Genomic DNA, 18,582 nt, shown 5'->3' on the forward strand with positions numbered 1-18,582 from the left:
TTATCCGCTCGAACTGCCCAGTACGTTCTTCAAACCAATCACGAACAGTTGTGGGCTGGTGACATGGCGCATTGTCATCCATAAAAATCTCATCGTTGTATGGCTGCAAATGACCATTTCCAGTCAATGAACGGTTAATTTCGACCAGAGGGCCAAGCCTATTCCATGAAAACACAGCCCACGCCATAATGGAGCCACCACCAGCTTGCATAGCGCCTTGTTTACAAGCTGGGTCCACTGCTTCGTGGGGACTGCGACACAAAAAAATGGCTCTGAGCACTATGGGACTCAACTGCTGAGGTCATTAGTCCCCTAGAACTTAGAACTAGTTAAACCTAACTAACCTAAGGACATCACAAACATCCATGCCCGAGGCAGGATTCGAACCTGCGACCGTAGCGGTCTTGCGGTTCCAGACTGCAGCGCCTTTAACCGCACGGCCACTTCGGCCGGCGACTGCGACACACTTGATCCCATCATGAATGAGGACTCATCGGACCAGGCCACTTTTTTCCAGTTGTCTAGTGCCCAACAGACGTGGTCACGTGCCCAAGAGAGGGGCTGCAGGCGATGCCGTGTTATTAGCAAAGACACTCGTGTCCGTCGTCTGCTGCCATAGCCCATAAACGCCACATTTCACCGCACTATCCAAATGGATGCGTTCGTCCCACATTGATTTCTGCGGTTATTTCACGCTGTGTTGCTTGGCTGTTAGCACTAACAACTGCCGGCCCCAGTGGCCATGCGGTTCTAGGCGCTTCAGTCTGGAACCGCGCGACCGCTACGGTCGCAGGTTCCAATCCTGCCTACGGCATGGATGTGTGTGGTGTCCTTAGGTTAGTTAGGTTTAATTAGTTCTAAGTTCTAGGGGACTGATGACCTCAGATGTTAAGTCCCATAGTGCTCAGAGCCATTTGAACCATTTTGAACTAACAACTCTCCTCTGGGTCGTTAGGCGAAGGCTGTGGGCCAATGAGTTGTCCTTAGTGAGAGGTAATGCCTGAACTTTGGTATTCTCGGCACACCCTTGACACTCTGGATCTCGGAATACTGAATTCCGTAACGATTTCCGAAATGGAATGATGGTTCAGATGGCTCTAAGCACTATGGGACTAAACATCTGAGGTCATCAGTCCCCTAGAACTAGAACTACTTAAACCTAACTAACCTAAGGACATCACACACATCCATGCCGAGGCAGGATTCCAACCTGCGACGGTAGCAGCAGCGCTGTTCCGGACTGAAGCGCCTAGAACCGCTCGGCCACAACGGCCGGCGAAATGGAATGCCCCATGCGTGTAGCTCCAACTTCAATACCGCATTGAGAGTCTGTTAATTCCCATCGGAAACCTTTTCACATGGATCACCTGAGTGCAAATGACAACTCCCGCAATGTACTGCACTTTTATAGCTTGTGTACGTCATGCTACCGTTATGTGTATATGTGCGTTTCGCTTTCCCATGACTTTGTCTCCTCAGTGTACTGACCTATGTACTGGAATGGGGTGCGGATCATCAGTAGAGGAAGAGAGACGTGGATACTGTACACTCCATTTGTCTCTTACCAAAATAAAAGGAAATCTAAACCGTTATTTTACTCCCAATACGCGGAGGAATGCAATTAAGTATCCTATCAGCTCGTTCCTCAAGCACGCAAAGGTTGCGTTTCCGTACATGCGTTTCTATTCAAACTAATAAATAATGTGTCCACATTATAAGCTCTTAAATATAGTAATAATAATTTGGAAGAATACTCTATCCAGGGTGTCCGAGGAGGAATGGCTATTCTCAGGGATGTGATGGGAACGAGCATTCGAATCAAAAAGTCTGGTAAAAACGGAATCTAAAATGCATACCTTCAGTAGAAGATATGTGTTTCATAATAGCGACGATGAGCAAGCGCTTATAGCTCTTAAGGTATGCATCTTAGAGCCCATATTTACTAGAATTTTTTGTTTCCAATGATTGTTCCTATTATATCCCCGTATGTTGTCCGTTCCTCTTGTATATGCTGAATATGCACAGCACCAGTATGAGGACAGTGTGAATGAGGAAGGTAGAGACACTGAACGCCGAAGGCTTAATTACTGCGGTGCTATCGCGGGATTGTATAGCGTTGGGGCGGAAGATCGCAGCGCGGGACGAGAACAGAGGAGAAGCTGGAGTAATGGATCAGGCCGGGAATTAGCCGCAGTCCTTTGTACGAATGCTGAATATTAATTGAGTGCCACTATAGCTTGTCAGCGGCACCGTCAGATGAATATCGGGATTCCTTTGCGTCGCTCTGCGGCCCACCTAAGGTTCACTGATTAAAACCAATCAGCAGCGAATATTCTCTGGTATTGTATTCTTGCCGGTCCACCATTGTTGGCGTTCGCAGGAAAACAGGGCGCGTCTCAGGAATTACCGAACCTCATAGAGAAAAAAAGAAACATCCCTTGTAGATTTCCTCGAATACGTTGAAGAAAAAAGTAGTGGATGTAATATTCTGCTTGTGAGAACATTAATAAATGCTTTGGCGTGTCAGATAGTAACGGGGCAATACGTGAAGCACAAAGCTCGATCTGCTTTGCCGTTATTTATTTTTTCCGTGTCCGGAAACACTTTCAAGAATGGATAATAAGAATAATAAAACATCAGATAGTGATAAATCCATATTTCAAATTTGATTTTGCCAGCATATAGCTACAAAAGTAGCTTCGTCATTGCATATTAAAAGCTGGCGGCTAGTACAGGCTCTGTTCAAATTCTGGCAGACTAGGTGAGGGTCTGCAGTTTGTATAAGTCCCCAGTCCCTCTTATCCTTTCAATATAGTTTCCTCCATTTGAAAAAAAAAATTTGAATTCTGAGATTCCCGTCGTTGGTCGATTAAGGTTCTTCCACGTCAGATATGGAAGGGGCCCGGGTTCGATTCCCGGCTGGGTCGGAGATTTTCTCCGCTCAGGAACTGGGTGTTGTGCTGTCATCATCATCACCATCTCATACCCATCGACGCGCAAGTCGCCGAAGTGGCGTCAACTCAAAAGACTTGCACCAGGCGACGGGTCTACCCGACGGGAGTCCCTAGCCACGCGACTTTTTTTTTGTTGTACGTAGAGGAGGCACAAAGTGACATACATTTATAGAGTGAGCTTTCCATATCCTGCTGAGTATCACCTGCCAATACAGTCAGTTAATTATGTTTTAGTCTTCCCCCGACATTCTAGTTACCAAGGGCTTTAGCTTAACAGCGCAAGGAGCTGTATCGAGATGTTGGCAATGTTGATGGACTCGTTCAGTATTTTACACGTTGCTTTATCGTTGGATGCTAACAATGTTTGGAGGCTGCTTGAGAACTGATAACCGAGAGCACGAAGACTGCTTGCAAATACGTTGATGTGATACGTGTTTCGAAAGCACTGTAGGAATGTATCTATTGGATTTTCTTCCTCTCCGCAAACACATACGAGGGTATCGTTTAAATTTAGCCGGTAGAGGTGTTTGTCGAATCAGTTGTGGAGGTCCTCGATGTTTGTGTTTTACTATACCATGGTATTCTTGCAGTCGTAGGATCTGAATGACTTCAGACGGGGAAGAATCGTCGGAAAAAGGACGAAGCGTGACGAGAGCAGCTCAGGAGTTTGGTATAGTTCAACGAACTGTTTCACGTACATGGACAGCGTTCCGAACAAGAGGCACCACTGCCCGAAGTTAAGGAGGCGGTCGACCACGGTCAACTACGGCAGCAGATGACTGCTACACTGTGCAACAGTCAACAAGGGACCCACGTGCATTTGCCACCACATTTAACATGACTACAAGGCATGCAATCTTACGCCCCACATTTGCACGGAGACTGCATTGGGGTGGTCTTTTTGCCCGGCTACCAGTTGTGTTCCTTTGACAAGCACGTGAACGGCACCGTTTGCGACAGTGCCAAGTGCATAGGGACTGGACGAACGAGAAATGGGGTCGCGTGCTCTTCTCCGATGAGAGCAGATTCAGTCTGAGTAGTTATTCTGGACGTACCCTCATACAGTGAGAGGTGGGACCACTTAATGTATCCAGGAACATTGACCAATACGATAGTTTTTGTGGTCCGTGTGTTCCGTTCGAAACGGAAACCAAAAGGCAGTCCATGGAGTGGGGCCACACCACCTCTCCTCCAAAGAAATGAAGGACACAATCGAAGGGAAGCAGCACGTGGATGACGGTTAGGTTAGTGATGCAGCAAGACGTCCACAAGTAGAACGGTGCTGGGAGGATACACATGACCTCACAGTAAGGTGGCGTAAGATTTTCTCAATTAACGGAGACCGTGTTGAAAAACAGGGTTTTGTAACCAAGAGAGTGCAGAATAATTTGGTTTATAGTAATCCTGAATGAAACCAACGTACTTTCAGAAAAAAATATGTTGCGTTACTTATTGAATATTCCTCGTAGACCAGTAACTGTAAACTGAAACACTTACGGAAACGAAAAATATAGATTAAATTTTGATTTCTCCTATTTTCACCAAATACCATTTTTTACAGCAAGTACTGGACATTTACTGCCTCCAGCGTAGGTACAAAGTGTCTTCACCGAAGAAATGATTGGTGCATGCTATCTAAAACTCCTGAGTTGTTTGGTACGGTTCTCACCGTCTCAAAAATTCTTGCGACCAGCTCTTAACTGGTGTTGATTCCCGTACGTTCTTCGCCAATTGGCAGTCGTTTTATGGCCGTGGTCATGCGGCAGATTTGTTCCGATTCGATGTCGTTGCTTTGATCTGGGCAGCCGGTATATGCGTTATACAGAAGGGGGCTAGTCCATTTTCTTAAGTCCTACAACAACTGTTCTTGTTTTGGAATGAAAAATATAAGAGTCCATTCTGTAGGCTGCGTTCAACAAACTTTGTTAAACCATAGTAATATTTTGTTTCAATCATAAGACGTTTATTCACTACTTTACAAAAGTATGAAGCACCCAGAAGTGGTGGAGGAAATGAAATCAAATTGCAGAGGTTGAGAAGGTATGTGAAGTTATTTGAGTGATTGAAAAATCGAGTTATAGATAAAAAGAACTTGGCAGAATGAACCCATTAAGCAGTATATCGTTGCGCCCTCTCTGACCTGGATGCAGGCACTGATTCAGTTCGAAAGGATATCATGAAGCCGTTTCATCCTTACCTGAGGCTGTCTCGCTAACCACAACAATGGACCTTGATATCCTGCACATTGGACTAGGATGGAATTGATGTCCGGGCTGGTTCCACAGATGTTTTATCTGGGACATATCGGTGGAAATTCCTGCTCACAAGAGAACCTCAACACCACAGAGGAATTCATACAAACGCGTGCCACGTGTGGGTGAGCATTGTCCTGTTGAAAAATGGCACCAAAATACTGTGGAATGAGAGGTAACACTTGAGGAGACAGGATATCCGTGGCGTACCTGTGTACTGTCAGAGTTGCCTCAATCACTACCAGGCGTGACCTGTAGTCATATCCGATTGCACGTCACACCATGATGCCGGAAGTAACATCACCGTGCCTCTCTAAAATATTGAAAGAATTGAACATATACCCAGGTCGCCTCCATAATCACCGACGATGGTCATCCGTGGCAGTGCAGAAATACGATTCGTTGCTGAACATAATGCGACGCAATTCGTCAGTAGTCCATGTTTCCCGGCTACTGCACCACTCCACCCACAACCGTTTGTGTTGTGGTGTTACTGACAGCCCACAGATGGGTCTGTAATTCTCTACTTCAACTGCTGCTAGTCTCAGAGCAATGGTGCCGGATGACATAGACTTCTTTACTCCAAGGAGTCCATTACCTGTTCCGTGATGGCAGGAACAGATCTCAAGGGGTTGGTGCACTGTACGGCGATCATACGCCGTGGTGATCAGACATAGCGGAATGGAACCTTGCCGATTAGTATGTCTACCGTGTCCGCCGCGATAGCTGAATGGTCAGCGTGACGGACTGCCATACTAAGGGCCCGCGTTCGATTCCAAGCTGGGTCGGGGATTTTCTTCGTTCAGGGACTGGATGTTCTGTTGTCTTTATCATTATTTCATCCCCATCCGGTGCGAAGGTCGCCCAATGTGGCGTCGAATGTAATAAGGCCTACACTAAGGCGGCCGAACCTGCCCCGTAAGCGGCCGCCAAACGCTTATTTCCATTTTCCGTGTCTACCGTCACATCCCCACCGGGCCACTATCTGAACGCCCCACAAATCTGCCTATTGAAAAATTTGACCAGCAGGCCAAATGGAGACCCAGATTGAAACTCTGTCAGGAGCTGACAACGCTGTCTCGCACGTTTACGCATCTCTGTGGCGTTAACCGTTATCAGTCAACATCGAACGCTGTTCACAATCATTGTGTACCCTTCTACGCCTGGTAAGAACACCAAACTCGAACAGTACTAATGCAGTCTTTTGTACCTGTCATGTTTCGCACGTTTACGCATCTCTTGGCGTTCCCAGTTACCAGTCAACATCGATTGCTGTTCACAATCAATATGTACCCTTCCACGCCTGGTAAGAACACCAGACTCTAACACTACTAATGCAGTCTGTTGTACCTGCCACGGAGAATTGCAAATCAAATCAGGGTGTGTACGTGTACGAAGATACATTGACATCTGACCATAATTCCCCTTAAATTCAGCCTAGTCATCAAATATGGGGAGCCTAGGAAACCTGTTTTCTCGGATCGCTAGACAACATTCAGACAAATCGTATTAATGGGTTTCATTACAAAAGGAAAAGAGTACAATACTTAACTTTGTGATTGCACAGATGTGTCGCTAGCAAAGTGCGACATACGAAATAATCGAGTTTCTTCATTATAGACAATGCTACATAGTACAAGTGAAATGACTAGTCTTGCAGCTACTCTTGAACTGGGCCGCGACCCTCTTCGCATAGGGGCTGATGTTGTCGCGTTGTCGTCCGGGAGAGGGGTCGATCGCGTGCAGTTGGCTAACGTATTCTCACTGCCCTCTCTGTTCTCTCGTTCCCGACTAGTGTGCCGGCGCTTCACTTTACGCCCTACATTTTCTAGCTGTTTCAGTTTTATTTTGCACGCATTGTAAGCGACATCAAAGACAACGCCAGACACCTCTCCTCTTTCGTAAGTCATCCTTTATGTGTTGTTTTCAGTTAAGGACTTCCTCATATCTATATCTGATCTATTTGGTCTCAACTCAGCTTGTTCGTCGATACTACTTTCATCAACCATATCAGCGGCGCCACTCAGAATCATTTTTCTAGAGAGCTTTTAAGGAAAGGAAGATTATAGTTTAACGTCCCTTCGACGGCACGAGAGGACAAGTTGGTAGTGTGTAAACGGGGTACTGACTCACTGATTCTCGATCTCAGGATCCAGTTGCGTGAATACTTCGTCAGTTCTTCGGATGTCACAGTCATCGAGTAATAACTTGGGGGGGAATGTTACCCTGTGATGTCAGTCTGCAGCTCAGGTGTAGTTCCATCGTTACTGATGTTCTGAATCAGCTTGCATCCAAATGGTTCAAATGGCTCTGAGCACTATGGAACTTAACTTCTGAGGTCATCAGTCCCCTAGAACTCAGTACTACTCAAACCTAACTAAGCTAAGAACATCACACACTTCCATGCCCGAGGCAGGATTCGAACCTGCGACCGTAGCGATCGCGGTTCCAGACTGTAGCGCCTAGAACCGCTCGGCCACATAGGCCGGCAGCTTGCATCCGGGTTAACTGATTTGTTTCATGTCTGTTCAAGCAGATTACACCATCGCTCTCTCTTCTGGGAGTAGCTACGGCGTTATTTGTGAAGCTGCTCGAGTAGTCTGCTCCGAAAAAATAAATGATCTTCAAACAGCTGCCTATATCTTTAAAGGTCGTGGGTGAATTCCTGCGATGTATGTCCTACTGCAACCTCTTAGGGTTGTTTCCATCATGCGTGGTCGTACGGCATAGGAAATGAAGCCAGCGATGCACGGCCGCCACTCGAGAGTTGCAGTCTCCAACATGTGCGGACAGCAGCAGTAAAAGCAGCCAGAGCTGTTACAACAAAGGAGCCACCTGCAGTGGGCAGTGGGCGTGCCTATCGTCTTTCAATTTGATTACACATTCATGCTGCACAGGACAGTAAATTACACGACTTTATGCGGCCTACTCCTTGTACACCTCTGGCTGTTACCGCCACCGCAGTGCAAAAGAAGAAACTGCGCTATCTCCTTGAGCTATTCGCCAATGGCGGCGTGACACTTCTCGCCTACAATCGTACCTCCGGAATTTATGGACAAAAGTCTCCGCCAGATCGTTCACCACCTACACTTCCGCGACTCCAGTCAATACGACTCTATCACGTATCATCATCGTCATTGCCTGAATGAAACTTTCACTGTGCAACTGAGTGTGCGCTATTTTAAAACTTCCCCACAAATTAAAACTGCATGCTGCTCCGGGACCGGACTCCGGAACCTTGCTTTCAGCGGACAATCTTCTTACCGACTGTACTATTGAGACAGGATTCACTACCCAATCCCACAGCTTCGGTATGTCAGTACCTTCTTCCTACTTCCATACATCGCAGAATTACTCTTGGACACCTTGCTGGACTAACACTTTCTTCCACAAGCGCTCCAAAATGTTCAAATGTGTGTGAATTCCTAAGGGACCAAACTGCTGAGGTCATCGGTCCCTAGACTTACACACTACTTAAACTAACTTATGCTAAGAACAACACACACACCCACGCCCGAAGGAGGACTTGAACCTCTGGCGTGAGGCGCCGCGCAATCCGTGACATGGAGCCTCAAACCACGCGGCCACTCTTCGCGGCACAAGTGCTGCGAATGCTGCGTTTTAATATTATTTTGCGGATAGAGATTTAACAAATGCCAAAATTTTACCTCTTCTTCTTCCTTTCCTCCACCTTCTTAGCAAAAAGAGCTACTTATTTTGTAATTGTAAGGCGACATATATGCATATATAGAGACATTCTGGTTATGGATGTGTGTTGTGAGGAAATCATTTATGTAAATGGCTCTGAGCACTATGGGACTCAACTGCTGTGGTCATAAGTCCCCTAGAACTTAGAACTACTTAAACCTAACTAACCTAAGGACAGCACACAACACCCAGCCATCACGAGGCAGAGAAAATCCCTGACCCCGCCGGGAATCGAACCCGGGAACCCGGGCGTGGGAAGCGAGATATGTAAAATATACAGTTGTTATGATAGCAAAAGAGAGCGTGAAAGCCGGCTGAGGTGGCCGAGCGGTTCTAGGCGCTACAGTCTGGAACCGCACGATCGCTACGGTCGCAGGTTTGAATCCTGCCTGGGGTATGGATGTGTGTGATGTCCTTAGGTTAGTTAGGTTTAAGTAGTTCTAAGTTCTAGAGGACTGATGACCTCAGAAGTAAAGTCCCATAGTGCTCAGAGCAATTTGAGCCAAGAGCGTGAAATTATATTGAGTAGCAAATGTTTCGCCAAAAACTTATAGTGGTCTAAAATGTGTTTTTTTTCTATTTCTGTACAATTATTGATACATCCAAACTAAAATATCAATGTATCTTAAATGGATATAGAGAAATAATGTGCGAGAGGCGTTTAATAAGTACTGCAACATTTTTTTCTGAAAGCAGGTCGGTTTTATTCAAGATTCTAATGCACCGTATTATCCCCCACTCTTTTGGCTGCAAAAAACTGTTTTTCAAAAGAATCTCCTTTCAACGCAACGATCTTACGCCACTTTAATGGGAGGACCTTTATGCACGCATGGTACCTCTCTACTGGTCGATGGCGGAGCCAACGTATTACTGCATCAATATTCTCCCCATCATCCACACACTGCTTCCCGCGGACTGCCTCCTTCACTGGGCAAAACAGATGGAAGTCGGAAAATGCGAGATGCGGCCTGTAGGGTGGACGAGGAAGAACAGTCCAGCTAAGATTTGTGAGTTCCTCTCGGGTGTGCAGACTTGTGTGTGACCTTGCAGTGTCCTGGAGAAGGGGAAGTTCCTTCGCATTTTTGTGGCGACGAACACGCTGAAGCCGTTTCTTCAATTTCCTGAGGGAGGTACAATACACTTCCGAGTTGATCGTTGCACCAAGAGGGAGGAAATCAAACTGAATAACCTCTTGAGAGTCCCAGACGACCGTCGCCTTGGCTTTACCAGCTGAGGGTTCGGCTTTGAACATTTATTCGGAGAAAAGGTGGTTGGCATCACTCCGTGGATTGCCGTTTCGTTTCCGGTTCGAAGTGATGAAACCGTTTATCAACGCCTGTGACGATAATCTACAAAAGATTGTCACGATCAGCCTCGTAACGTGCAAGCAATTCCTCATAGACGGTACTTCGTTGTTCTTCATGGTCTTCTGTTAGTCGGCAAGGAACACAGCGAGCACACACCTTTGAGTACCCCCAAATGGTGGACGAGTGTGCCAGCACTACCAACAGAGCTGTCTAGCTGTGCAGCGAATAATTTGACTGTGATCCGTCGATCACCTCGAATGACTGACAGCACGATCCAGCATTGCACGAGTCACAGCTGTGTGCGGCCGGCCGGCACACGGGAGATCGGAAAGGTTTGCGCGATCTTCCTGCAGTGATGACAGACGCTTCAGCCAACGACTCGCAGTGCTTTTGTCGACTTCCAGGTCTCCGTAGGCATTTTTCAAGCGCCTATGAATACTTGAGACGCTCTGGTTTTCCGCCAGTGACAGCTCTCTGCTTGGAACGCACCTCCGTTACAGACGCTACTTACACTCCTGGAAATTGAAATAAGAACACCGTGAATTCATTGTCCCAGGAAGGGGAAACTTTATTGACACATTCCTGGGGTCAGATACATCACATGATCACACTGACAGAACCACAGGCACATAGACACAGGCAACAGAGCATGCACAATGTCGGCACCAGTACAGTGTATATCCACCTTTCGCAGCAATGCAGGCTGCTATTCTCCCATGGAGACGATCGTAGAGATGCTGGATGTAGTCCTGTGGAACAGCTTGCCATGCCATTTCCACCTGGCGCCTCAGTTGGACCAGCGTTCGTGCTGGACGTGCAGACCGCGTGAGACGACGCTTCATCCAGTCCCAAACATGCTCAATGGGGGACAGATCCGGAGATCTCGCTGGCCAGGGTAGTTGACTTACACCTTCTAGAGCACGTTGGGTGGCACGGGATACATGCGGACGTGCATTGTCCTGTTGGAACAGCAAGTTCCCTTGCCGGTCAAGGAATGGTAGAACGATGGGTTCGATGACGGTTTGGATGTACCGTGCACTATTCAGTGTCCCCTCGACGATCACCAGTGGTGTACGGCCAGTGTAGGAGATCGCTCCCCACACCATGATGCCGGGTGTTGGCCCTGTGTGCCTCGGTCGTATGCAGTCCTGATTGTGGCGCTCACCTGCACGGCGCCAAACACGCATACGACCATCATTGGCACCAAGGAAGAAGCGACTCTCATCGCTGAAGACGACACGTCTCCATTCGTCCCTCCATTCACGCCTGTCGCGACACCACTGAAGGCGGGCTGCACGATGTTGGGGCGTGAGCGGAAGACGGCCTAACGGTGTGCGGGACCGTAGCCCAGCTTCATGGAGACGGTTGAAAATGGTCCTCGCCGATACCCCAGGAGCAACAGTGTCCCTAATTTGCCGGGAAGTGGCGGTGCGGTCCCCTACGGCACTGCGTAGGATCCTACGGTCTTGGCGTGCATCCGTGCGTCGCTGCGGTCCGGTCCCAGGTCGACGGGCACGTGCACCTTCCGCCGACCACTGGCGACAACATCGATGTACTGTGGAGACCTCACGCCCCACGTGTTGAGCAATTCGGCGGTACGTCCACCCGGCCTCCCGCATGCCCACTATACGCCCTCGCTCAAAGTCCGTCAACTGCACATACGGTTCACGTCCACGCTGTCGCGGCATGCTACCAGTGTTGAAGACTGCGATGGAGCTCCGTATGCCACGGCAAACTGGCTGACACTGACGGCGGCGGTGCACAAATGCTGCGCAGCTAGCGCCATTCGACGGCCAACACCGCGGTTCCTGGTGTGTCCGCTGTGCCGTGCGTGTGATCATTGCTTGTACAGCCCTCTCGCAGTGTCCGGAGCAAGTATGGTGGGTCTGACACACCGGTGTCAATGTGTTCTTTTTTCCATTTCCAGGAGTGTATATCGGTAGCGCCACCATATGTTGTTGTTGTTGTGGTCTTCAGTCGTGACACTGGTTTGATGCAGCTCTCCATGCTACTCTATGCTGTGCAAACTGCTTCATCTCCCAGTACGTACTGCTGCCTACGTCCTTCTGAATCTGCTTAGTGTATTCATATCTTGGTCTCCCTCTACGATTTTTACCCTCCACGCTGCCCTCTAATACTAAATTGGTGATCCCTTGATGCCTCAGAACATGTCCTACCAACCGATCCCTTCTTCTAGTGAAGTTGTGCCACAAACTTCTCTTCTCCCCAATTCTATTCAATACCTCCTCATTAGTTATGTGATCTACCCACCTAATCTTCAGCGTTCTTCTGTAGCACCACATTTCGAAAGCTTCTATTCTCTTCTTGTCCAAACTATTTATCGTCCATGTTTCACTTCCATACATGGCTACATTCCATACAAACACTTTCAGAAACGATTTCCTGACATTTAAATCAATACTCGATGTTAACAAATTTCTCTTCTTCAGAAACGCTTTCCTTGCCATTGCCAGTCTACATTTTATATCCTCTCTACTTCGACTATCATCAGTTATTTTGCTCCCCAAATAGCAAAACTCCTTTACTACTTTAAGTGTCTCATTTCCTAATATAATTCCCTCAGCATCACCCAACTTAACTCGACTACATTCCATTATCCTCGTTTTGCTTTTGTTATTGCTCCTATCGACACTTAATGAAACTATAGTGGCTGAAAAGGGAATATTCCACGATGTCCCACAATATATGCCGCATTTTGTCATCCGAAATTAGGCGAGAGAGAAAATGTGTTCCATAGTTTGCTCAACGCCTTTCGTAAATAATATTTGGACATGGTCTATTGATCATCGAAAGAGGTTAAAAAGACGTACATACGCAAAAGTCTGCGTATGTACCAAATAATGTGGTGACGGAAGAGTTGTCACAAATGGAAATCTCCTCGGTTTGGTGTAAAGGCCTGATCTTCATTTGGACAACCGTAAGTACTTCATAGTCGATAGGCTGGAAAGATATGTCCTGGATGTTTCGTCGTAGAACGTCACTGCCATGACGACGTGGGAGGTGTTCTTCCCATCGAAGCGTAACAGCAGCACGTTGCCACCCTTTGGCCCGTTTCAGGGTCGCACTTCAGCCCCACGAATCACGTTTCATTTATCTTTGATACCTCTGAATTCAGAGTTAGTGAGAAGGTCACTGATGCATTTCCAGGAAGTCTTATATCGCTTGCTTCAGTTTTCAGGTCTATGTATTGAATCAACGTGTACCTACTCAAAACAGTTTTACTTTTTCCTATTTCTAACATTGCATAAATCTAAAATAAGATTGTGTCTATTGTGTTTTGTGAATTTGTTCCGTTTTAGGTTTCTTCATGAGTATAAAAGGCTAAAGTAACTCACGTATTACAACTACGCTACAATCCAAGATAGAAGAATTTACTATGTCACTAGCAACACCCTCACAACTTTCGTTAAGGACCACCACGGAGATAATGCAAACGGAGCCAGCAAATTTTCCTTTCGAACTTCAGGAAGATATTACTGTGTGTAAAGGTGTTGTTAATATGTAGTAGCTTGATGAAGAATTGTACATGTCTCCAGACTGAGATTTTCACTCTGCAGCGGAGTGTGCGCTGATATGAAACTTCCTGGCAGATAAAAACTGTGTGCCCGACCGAGACTCGAACTCGGGACCTTTGCCTTTCGCGGACAAGTGCTCTACCATCTGAGCTAAAGAAGCACGACGCACGGCCGCTCCTCACAGCTTTACTTCTGCCAGTATCGCAGGAGAGCTTCTGTAAAGTTTGGAAGGTAGGAGACGAGATACTGGCAGAAGTAAAGCTGTGAGGACCGGGCGTGAGTCGTGCTTCGGTAGCTCAGATGGTAGAGCACTTGCCCGCGAAAGGCAAAGGCCCCGAGTTCGAGTCTCGGTCGGGCACACAGTTTTAATCTGCCAGGAAGTTTCAATTGTACATGTGATTAGTGCAGTTCTTAATCTGAAAGGATGTTTTGTATATACATGCATTTTTGACAACAGAATTTAATGTACTAGGATTATGGCCAGTTACAAATTTACAATCAATTACAATCGTAACAGAACTATTCTCATAGAAGAATGATTGTTGTAACCAGTAGTTTGCCGTTAAAAACGACACCCTTAGTTGACGTAGGAACTGGGTGAATCAAATGTGGGGCGTAGAAAGAAATCGACGTTGTATACTGATTCACGTGTTGCTGTCATTGGTACACATTCTAACATAAGGCAGTGCGATGGCCATCAGTGCCGTGTACTAGGCGGCCACATTCATATCGTAAAATGGTGAGGAAGGCACTGAGGTTCCGGAACGCACCGTATCCAGGGGGCGCCGAATTCATATTCTGGAAGAAGAAAACCTTGTTTCACAAAGCGCCTAGCATCCAGCGCACGTTGGTCTACCGTTTGCTCAAATGAGTTTGAAACGCATACCTGTTGATTTTTGAACATTTTTGAACGCATTCTTAGTTGATTTCTGAAGGAATCATAAGTCGATTTTTGAATCCGTACATAGTGTACGTGATGTCTCTACCAGGGGAATCCCCGTCGCATCTAGAAATAAAAAACTTTCCCGCAGATAAAAGGGGACGGGGCTATACGAGCTGAGCTGAATAAACCCGAACGGGTGAATGTCAATCGCTGTTTGTTTTTGTGGTTGACTGGGTGTTCGGATGATAAGCGTTGTTATAATTACAAGCAAAATCGATAGACTCTGATCAACAGAGTGGAAATAAACGGCTAACAGGAATAATAGCTAAGAAAGATTACATATAACTTTCTCGATGTAACGAAGAAAATGAAATTTTGAGAGACAATTTTTGCCAGATAGCTACACTACTAAGGGCTCGTTGTTCAGTACCCAGTTAGCTGTCGCTTAATTCTATTTTCGGAATAGCGCGGAAAACACGTTTTACGAACGCGTAATAACGCCTAACAGGAGAACAAAGGCGGGCTAAGTGAACCGGTGGTTCTGGCAGCGTTGGTGAAGTTAACGACGAATAAGTTTTGACAATGGCAGGAACAGTTACGATTACAAATTTATATAACATTTCGTACTACTACTACTTTCCGGTCTCATGCTTGAGAAGCTGGAGCATATAAATGAAAACTAAAACATAAAGCTTTTTGTTTGTAGTAGGCCAAATAGGCATTTGATACTGATACTTCGTGAATTATATCCTGTCGTGTTGTTTATGTAAATGATGTAGATAAGAATGACCATTTGTGCCAAAACAGTCTCACTTATTTGACATGTGTTACAATTGCTGGAATGTTAGAAAGGCCTGTTTCGTTTTATCTAGCAGACAGTGACAAAACAAATGTAATCAAATCGCAAAACCGCACCAGCCGTACTGACAGATTTTTCAGTGTTAGACAACGACATTTTGATTTTTCATGTGGCAGGAAGTTTGACCAACTTTGATGAGGCAATAGGTTCTTTCGCAGAAAGGAAAGCACGCCGTGTAAAGCTGTAGCAAGATTAGGGAGAAAAAAATGGTTGGATCTAAGGACTGACGAAATGTGTACTGTCTTGCTTGTCTCTTGTCTTTACTGCTTTTATGTTTCCTATATTTAATTTTGTCACGCAAAATAGAAAGTTATTAGCTAATAGGGAATAAAGAGTGCAAATTTTGTGAAGAGTTCTTATTCACCCGGTTACAAAAAAGCCCACCCAGTTTATTTATTTATTTATTTTTAAATCGGCCGACTGGGATCAGGAGAGATACCAAAGGACATTTTAATTTCCAATGTCCTGAATATAGGTTTGACGGCTTCCATTACAAAATATACAATTTTGAAGTCCACAGAGCGAAACGCAGAGACGTGCGATAGAGAAGAATCCTGTGTGAAGAGGCATGGCATTACACTTTGGCACAATTAAGACTAAATAACATGTCTTACATTTCCTCGAACATATACGTTTTATACATCAAACTCTTCAAAAATATGTTCGCTACAAAATGAACACTTTTTGAAAAATCGATTTCCTTAAATTTTTTTACGTCCTATCTCGAAAGATCGAGAGGGAGGGGGAGGGGGGGCACTGTCAAGTTTGTACCCCGGTTCGGGGAAATATCGTAGATCCGGGGCTGCCCCGCAGCAGACCATCCGATCGTGTGCCACTGTTGAGTCAACGACAACTTAAAAAAAATAGTATTCGCATGTTTGATGCTGCGTGGCGAGAAGAACAGAAAGGAGAGATCTTGCTCCACCTCTCAACGTAGTTTTTCTCACCTACATTTTCTGATTCGTATCGGCAGCCGATCACGGTACACATGAAAGACGGAGCTGAAGAATAAATGTCCTTTGCGCAGCTGAAATTGAACTAATTTTGTATCTGTAGCTGTAATTCGTATGACTTCATGGCTAAGTGCTTTAGCGTCAGGCTACCAACCAAGGGGGCGGGTGTTAAGTCTACAGTGACCCTGTGATTTTTTCTGTCAATTATCTCTTCTTCCACCTTTGACGATGAATCGTTAATGTGCGAAATGCGAGTTTTTACCATGGTTTGGGGTCCATGTTGAACTGTAAGTTCCTTTTATTGTTTTGGCACATCCTCTAGTATCCTATAGCCGCTCTTACTGTGTTACAATTACAATATTAACTTGATAACATCAAAAAATACAGCTCCTTTAAAAATCTATTGAAGTAAATTGAACTAAAATAACAGCTAGTACATCAAAAGATATATCGTTGGCGATGACGTGAATTGATGCTTAACGATAAAAGTAAAGAAATAAAATAAGAATAATAAAAATATTAAACAAAGAAATTAATCTAACACATTAATCATTTACGTGTGGAAAGGTAATGCCGCAGATAAGTGGAGTCGTAGCTGCCAATCTAGTAATTTTTAAAATTCTTCACATATGTAGCCATGGTGTCTGTAGCTGCTAGCTGTGTTGCTCTGCTGCTCTGAGGCCAGCCTGCACTGTTGCCAGGTCTCCTCTCACCGCACCACTCTGACATACCCAGTTTCCTCATGTATAAAATGATGGGAAATTTAAAAAAAATGCAAGATGGGCATTTGCCCTGTTGGTATGAAATTAAAAAATCCAAGATGACTACATGGAGATAATAGTATAGGGTACAGCCTCTATATCATCATAATCCAAGATGACCAAGAGATATGAGGACAGTTTCCATCATGCCACAGTTCAACATGACAAACCAAGACGGTGAGATGGAGATATGGGAACAATCTGCATGGTTGCCAGGTCACTTAAATGTGAGATGGTGGATGTGGGTATATAAGAAGAATACAAAATGGTGATCCAAGGTGGTCACTGGGTTTTCCCATGACATCATATGCTGCTTGCCCTAAGTTAAAAATGATGACAGCCCAGTTATCCTAAGCTTAAAAAATTTCCACCATCCCACTGACATCACAGCTTAACAGTTTACCCCCACCCCACTCTTCCTGTTGAAACATATACCACCAATGTTTGGAGCTGACTTACCCTAAGTTTAATCACTTATGGTAAGAATAGGATAGTTATGTTTATGTATTTATTTAAATAAAAAATGCAAGGTGAGTACCTTCAGTGGTCCACATGCCAAGTCCTTTCGATGATGTATTCGTAAGTGTGAGTGCCATCTGCCAGTGCAACCAACTACTGCAAAGACTCCAGCCGCCAACCAGGTAGGGCATGCCCAAGCACTGAGCAGGACAGCTGCCACTACATGACTGCTTTTAAGTGTAGTGTAAATGCGTCTCTTACAGAAAAGATGCAGGCAATGCAGATACGCCTGCCCACTGTAAAACTGAATACTGTTAATGAAGTGTAAATGCATCTGTTCTTATAGAAAACGCGTGTGCAATGCAGATGTAACTTCGCTTTGTAAACAATCATGTTTGTGGGGGTTTAGGAAGAAAGAAAGAAAACGAGCGGCTAGTGTTTAAAAGAATAGTATTATATGCATTCAAAAAAATTGTTTCAGAATCAGTCAGATATACTTCCCACAAGTTCATACACTCTACATATCAAACAATACAGGAAGCATAATTTTGCATTTCAGGTAGTAATATGATTTTTATAGAAAAAGCAAGGAACAGAAATTGTAGTAGAACATTTAAAAAGATAATTTAACAGTGCACCGAAAGAAATATATATAAAAAGTTGACACACTTATACAGGGTGTTACAAAAAGGTACGGCCAAACTTTCAGGAAACATTCCTCACACACAAATAAAGAAAAGATGTTACGTGGACATGTGTCCGGAAACGCTTAGTTTCCATGTTAGAGCTCATTTTAGTTTCGTCCACCTACGCTCAATGGAGCACGTTATCATGATTTCATACGGGATACTCTACCTGTGCTGCTAGAACATGTGACTTTACAAGTACGACACAACACGTGGTTCATGCA

Source organism: Schistocerca nitens, chromosome 3, assembly GCF_023898315.1.
Source record: "Schistocerca nitens isolate TAMUIC-IGC-003100 chromosome 3, iqSchNite1.1, whole genome shotgun sequence".
In the NCBI taxonomy this organism is placed as follows: Eukaryota; Metazoa; Arthropoda; class Insecta; order Orthoptera; family Acrididae; genus Schistocerca; species Schistocerca nitens.